Here is a 6,980-nt window from a genome sequence, read left to right as displayed (position 1 = left end):
AAAAAAAAAAAAAAAAAAAAGCAAGAGAGAGGCGCAATGGAAGAGTACTGTAAAAGCAGAAAAGAAAACTATGATACTCCCGGGAGAAATTTACCACTGTGAACGCCACCTTTTATCCAGCTTTTGTTTTGAAACATACTAAACTTAACTTACCAACTTAGACCTTGCACATACGAACAGCGATTTTGAGGACGAAAATACCCCTCCTTTTCACTGCCATTCTCTTCCTTTCCCTCCCTTCCCTTGCTCCATTTTTGGGAAAAAAAGAGACGAAAAATGCAGCACGAAAATCCCTTGCTTGGATCGAACCATCCTCTAACTGGATCTCACCCTCTCCATTCATCTGCATTCTCTCGATTGTCTGAAAATGATCCCTTTACGGAGGAAAGCATGCACCACAGGTATAATGTAGTATATTTCCCTAAATGGTGTAAATTTTTTGTGGGCCATTGAACTGCTGGATGAAGCTCCCATCTTGGTTTTCAGTTCATCCATGTAAAAATCATCCTATGAATATGGTGGATTACGAATAAAACATCATTGTGGGGCACAACAAGGTTTCTACAGTGGAACCACTATTTCCTGTGGTATGATCTACTTGATATTTCGATATGCCACCATTTTGGGCTCAAACCCTTACTTTAAAGGGAAAAACGGATGAACGTCGTGGATAGTCCACATACATTTAAGGCGGGCCCAACTCAGTTAACTCAGTACGATAAGAGCGTACTGAGCAAATTGTAAATCCAAATTGCCAGAGGTTTTGGTCCATTTGACTTACTTCTCGGCAATATGCTCGAGTCGTCGCTGACATTCCCGGTTCATGATTGGTGAAATTCCCCGAGCAATCCATAAATTTGATAGAGATATCATAAAAATATGATGGGGAACTTCCACAGATTCGTGTAATGTAAGGGAAAATTTTATGAACTGCTTGGTCAATTTCATTAACTGCTCGGTCAAATTCACCGAAGAGAAATTGAATTTCATGTAAAGCTTAGTCAATTTCATTAACTGCTCGGTCTAATTCACTGAAGAGCAAATTGTTAGGCTAGTTTAATTTCATTTAAAGTTCATTCCAATTCATGTTAGCCTTACTGAATTTGATGTTACCCTCGTAGAATTTCAAGTTAGCCTCACTCAATTTCGAGCTTGCCTCGCTCAAATTCTCTATTTTCTTTGCTCAATTTCTACGTTGCCTTGCTCAATTTTCAGCTTGCCTCGCTCAATTTTTATCTTGCCTTACTCAATTTTTACCTTGCCTCGCTCAATTTCTAGTTTGCCTCGCTTAATTTATAGGTTACCTCACTGAATTTCTAGGTTCCCTCACTCAATTTTTAGGTTGCCTCGTTCAATTTCTAAGTTCCCTCGCTCAAATTTTAGATTGCCTCGCTAAATTTCTACTTTGCCTCGTTGAATTTCTAGGTTGTCTCGCTCAATTTCTATGTTGCCTCGCTCAATATCTACATTGCCTTACTCAATTTCTAGGTTTCCTCGTTCAATTTTTAGGTTCCGTTGTTCAATTTTTAGATTGCCACGCTTAATTTCTAAGTTCACCCACTCAATTTCTAGGTTGCCTCGCTGAATTTCTAGGTTGCTGTTGAGGGTCAAATATTACATATTAGACCCCATTTATTACCTGGATTTACGGGTATGATACTGTTTAACGCCCGGTTTTAATTGTGTTTTGTTGCAGGATGCAATCAGGAGCTTAAACTGAAATTGGGTATTAAAAGCGTGGATTCGGCACTCCGATGTCACAAAAGCAGGGGACAGACTCCTGGGGATTGGGATCGACGATTTTACACAGCAGAGATCCAAAAAAATCGAGAAACTGAAGCTCAAGTGGCCCGAAAGTCAGCCAGAATGCAAGATCATAGGTTTCTCACCATCCGTTTGTCCCGAAATTTCATACACGGCCTGAAGAACATAAATTAACCGTACATGTAGAATTTCGGCCGTTGTATCCTGGTGGAAGTGGCCTAATGGATAGATCATCCCTCGGAATCATGATTCTGGGCCCACCTGCTGTTTGGATATGCTTCATCTCCGGTCTCCACGGTCTAAATGATGTGACAGAATGGATGGACGGAGCGGATTTCATATATACATCATGATGGACCCCACAAGGAGCATGCGAGTGCATAGACGGTGCACTCCTGTGGTGCACCGAATTCCTACAAAGGGTCAGCCACCGCTGACCCGCGTCCTCTTCAAAAACGCAACAGCGTTTACACGGCCGACTCCGGTTTTTGACTGTGGGACCCATCCATCATATATGCTGAAAATCTGGACCGTCCAAGGTGATAAAAGGGGGGTAATTACCCTCGCCTAGGTGTCAGAAACTCAGAAGACAGTGAGGATTGCAATCCAACTGTCCAAACGGAAGATGGACGGCAGTGAGAAAAGATCAGTGGACCACACCTAAGTAACTCCAAAAATACTCTTTTCTGTACGATTTTTCGTCCTGAGACCAACGGACGGAGTGGATTCCATCAAAAATGACTCTGTGAGGTCCACCGACCATCACAGCGCTTGACAGCGAAGATGCTGTTCGCAATAGGGCATCCACTGTGATGCTTTGTGGGCCACCACCTTTGATCAAGCCATCAATCCGGACCGACCATTCGTTTCAAGAGGTCAAATCGACTGTGCCCTGTTCTACATATGAATTTCCTCAGATATTTGGTGTCCTTGAAGGATCCAAACGGAGAATGGACGGCTGAATGAAAACTACGTGGGGCGCACCGAAATAGATTCAAAATTAGTCATTTCCGACCGAAATTGCGAGGGTAATATAATGAACGGAGTGGATTATCTGGAGAAACCCGATTGTGGGCCCCACCATTAGTCCAGCGCAGAAATAGCGTTGATTCCGCGTTCGAAAAAATCGGCCGTTATCGGCCGCTGTGTGATCTTGATCGTGGTCGAAATCACGATCTGTACTGTCCAAAATGTCCACAGGGAGGCCACAACCCTGTCCAAGAAGTCCGTTTTGAGAGTTTCTGATGGCTAGTGTCTCATACTTGGTTCAAACGTAAGTGGTTTGCGATTACCCACACAAACGCAGTTGTGTCGCAGAAGAGAAAGATTCGCACCAATTCCCAGTCATAACCGGCTTTTTTATCCCCTATAAAAAGGGCAGCGGCTGAGAGATTCGGAGACAGTTGGAATTTGGAGGCTGGTTGCTGGGTGGAGACGCCAAGAGAGAGAGAGACAGGGAGTAGAGTTTGGTTTTTTTTTTTCTTAATTGTTTTCTTCTTCTTTCTTTTTCTCTATTTTATTATGAGATCTAGCCCATTCATGTGTGGCTAAACCTCTTAGCTAGGGCTAAGAGGTGAAGCTTGTAGCGTGATGGGATGAGTCTATACTTGTGCCTTCTGTTTAGACTGAATTGATTTTGATTTGAGTTTTATTAAGGGAATGTTTTTAGTCGTTAATGGTCTATTGTGACTGAAATTACAATGGGTGTGTGATGGCTTTGAGCATGTTCTTTTCCTCTTGATGTTTATGACGTCAGGAAGCCCTGTTGTTCACCATCGTCTCCTGGGCATGGTTGGATGTCGGTAACCCTTCTTAACCTTCATAAACATGTTGACCGGTTGGTAATTAGTTTAATTCTGTTGTTTTCTTTGTCTCCTGGGCATGGTTTGGTGATGGAATCCATTCTAATTCATATACCTCTCATCTCTTGAAAACTATATCAACGGCAGTTCAGTTAATTTTCCTGATTTTTAATCCAGGCATAAGATCTCCCTGATCTCTACAAGTGGATCCTCTGAATCCCTAATTTCCCTTCTCTGAAATTTCTTCTCAGTTTAGATTAATCTTTCATCATTATTCTTCAAATTACAATCGGTTTAGATTTCATCTCATTCTAGTTCTATTTCTACTTAGTTTCAGATAACGTACAAGTTCCAGTCCCTTGGGATTCGACCTCGGTCTTACCGAGTTTATTACTACATCACAACCCTATACTTGGGGAGTGAACAAGTTTTTGGTGCCGTTGCCGGGGACTGACGGTTACGATTCTTTGAAATTAATTAGTTTTAGAATTAGGTTAGGATTAGGATTTTACTTACTTTAGGATAGAAGTTTTTATTTTATTCTGTTTTTAGAACTTAACCTGTTTTCCTATTTTGTAGGATCCTGACATAAGTTCTTAAATTGGTAATTCCTTCCTAATTTCTCTACTTTTTCTGTTTTTAGAATTAAGGTTTAAATCTTAGAAATTTTCTAACTCTAGTATCTTCTCATCTGTAGGAAATAGAAACTAGGTTATTTCTTAACTTTCTATTCTTATTTTAGTAACTTTCTAATTTTAACTCTTTTTTGTCTCCTAGTTTATTTTTAGTTTATTTTTAGTTTATTTTTGTTTAGAAACTAACCTTCCTATTTTGTAGGCCTTTAAGATAGAAATCTCTAATTCGGTAAGCTCCTTCCCTACTTTCTATTTTTCAATTCTCTTTTAGTAATCTACTTTCTAGTTTAGGACTCTCTTAATTTATTTTAGAAATTTTCACTTTCTTTTAGGAATTCTTTCTTTTAGAAGCTAGTTCACTTCTATCTTTCTTTTAAAGAATTGTTCTTCTCTTTTTAGAATCTAACTTATTTTATTTTGCAGGTTTTAACTCAGGACTCCAATTTGGTAATTTCTTTCCAACTCTCTCTTTCTTGCTAGATTTTCCTAGGGTTAAGTTTTTAATTGAGGGCTGCGAGTGTTTTCATGCCCAAGTGGGCCCGTGACGACACTCGACGTCTCTTGATTGAAGGAGGATTGGTTGAGGGGTTGACTATCCATCGCAGGATTAGACACCGTTCGAAATCCCCTGAGTTAACTGAGGTTATGGCTGAAGACCAACCTCCTCTACTTCCACCTAGGGTGGAGGATACCCAAGATGAGAATGAGGTGCAACAGGCACCCCCGCCTCGTACTTTACGAGATTATCTACAACCGGCGGGAGTGAGTATGCCCTCATGCATGATTTTTCCTGAAAATACAGGACAAATGGACATCAAGCCAGGAGTTATCCAACTCCTTCCCAAATTCCATGGACTTGAATCTGAAAGTCCATATTTACATTTGAAAGAGTTCGATGAGATAATAGCTACATTATGTTTTCCTAATGTATCTGAGGATACAATTAGGCTGAAACTCTTTCCTTTTTCCTTAAAAGAGAAAGCTAAGACGTGGTTACATTCACTGCGTCCTAGATCCATTGGCACATGGAACGACATGCAGAGGGAATTCATAAAAGAATTCTTCCCACATCATAAAACGATTACCCTCAGAAAAGCGATCATGAACTTTGCCCAAAAGGAAGATGAAACATTCTTCCAATGTTGGGAAAGGTTCAAAGATTTGGTCAGTTCATGCCCACAACACGGATTTGAAACGTGGCGCATTACAAATTTTTTCTATGATGGACTGACATCTTCCATGCGCCAAATGGTCGAGACAATGTGTAATGGAGAGTTCATCAACAAAGATGTTGACGAGGTATGAGATTACCTTGATAGTCTCGCTGAAAAAACACAATCATGGGACTATTACCCAATGGCGAACACTACGTCTAGGCCGACTCAATTAAAGGAGAAAGGGGGATTATATCTCTTGAAAGAAGAGGATGATCTCAAGTGTAAAGTGACTACGCTTAGAAGAAAAGTTGAGGCTATGGAAGGAAAGAAGGATAAGGTCAATGAAATTGTTTGCGGCATCTGTGATTGCAACATTCACACAACTGAAAACTGTCCTACAATACCCGCCTTTCGAGGAGTGTTGAATGAACAAGCCAATGCCGTAAACAACTATCAAAGACCTTTTACTGGACCTAACTCCAATACATACAACCCTGGCTGGAAAAATCATCCAAACTTTAGTTGGAGGAATGGACAAATGGCGACTCCTCCAGGTTTCTTCAATCAAAATCCAAATCAAGTGAAACCTCAAGAGGAACCGGTTCAAAATCCCATACAAGAGTTGGCTCAGGCAATACGGGGAATTACAGATTTTATGCAAAAGATAGATTCTCGTATGACGGTTATAGAAAAGGGGATGCTTCTTGCACAACCTATCCCCAATCCTAAACTGCAGTATGAGATTAATGATCCCAGCTCTTCAAATCAGATGGGGCATGCTAAATCCATCACCACTCTTAGGAGTGGGAAGATCATTGATAAAACTCTTCCGGTTAGGCCCGAAAAGCCTCAAGAAACAGAAGAGGACAACAATGATGGATCCAGTGATGCCCCACAAAAAGAACCGGAACTTCTAGAGAAGCCAGTTGCTCCATTCCCCCAACGGTTGGTTTCACCAAAACCTCTCTCTAACTCTCAGGATATCCTAGAGGTGTTGAAACAGGTGAAAGTCAACATTCCTCTACTTAATGTCGTTAAACAGATACCTTCATATGCCAAATTCCTGAAAGACTTATGCACGACCAAAAGACGGAAAATTATTCAAAAGAAAATCTTCTTGACTGAGAAAGTGAGTGCCATCCTGAAGCAAGACGTGCCACAGAAATTCAAGGATCCCGGTAGCCCAACCATATCATGTGTAATCGGGAACCATCGAATTGATCATGCACTTCTTGACTTAGGAGCGAGCGTCAATCTGATTCCCTACTCGGTATACAAACAGTTAGGTTTGGGTGAATTAAAACCCACCCTAACCACACTACAACTTGCTGATCGCTCTGTTCGTGTACCAAGAGGGATAATCGAGGATGTGTTGGTCCAAGTTGATAGATTTTACTACCCTGTAGATTTTATCATCCTGGACACTGAACCCATCAATAACATGAGCACTCGGTTCTGTCATTCTTGGTCGCCCATTCCTTGCCACGTCAAATGCAATTATCAATTGCAGGAATGGTATCATGACTATATCTTTTGGAAATTTGACATTGGAGTCAAACATTTTTTTCAATAACGGCAGCAACTCAGAGGATGATGACGATTTCCACGACATTAACATGATT

The 6,980-nt window shown here is 40.8% G+C and overlaps 1 non-coding gene across 1 annotated transcript; it reads right to left on the bottom strand.

Annotated features, from left to right (window-relative positions):
• Positions 1-5,284: 5,284 nt before the first annotated feature.
• LOC131241567 (small nucleolar RNA R71) lies at positions 5,285-5,391 on the bottom strand. The gene has a single exon (XR_009169127.1). It is a non-coding gene; the product is annotated as a small nucleolar RNA R71 (small nucleolar RNA).
• Between the last annotated feature and the right edge of the window lie 1,589 nt (positions 5,392-6,980).

This window comes from Magnolia sinica, chromosome 3 (assembly GCF_029962835.1).
Source record: "Magnolia sinica isolate HGM2019 chromosome 3, MsV1, whole genome shotgun sequence".
Taxonomy (NCBI): domain Eukaryota; kingdom Viridiplantae; phylum Streptophyta; class Magnoliopsida; order Magnoliales; family Magnoliaceae; genus Magnolia; species Magnolia sinica.
Note: the sequence above shows the minus strand (reverse complement) of the source record. Positions and strands in the feature narration are given on the sequence as shown.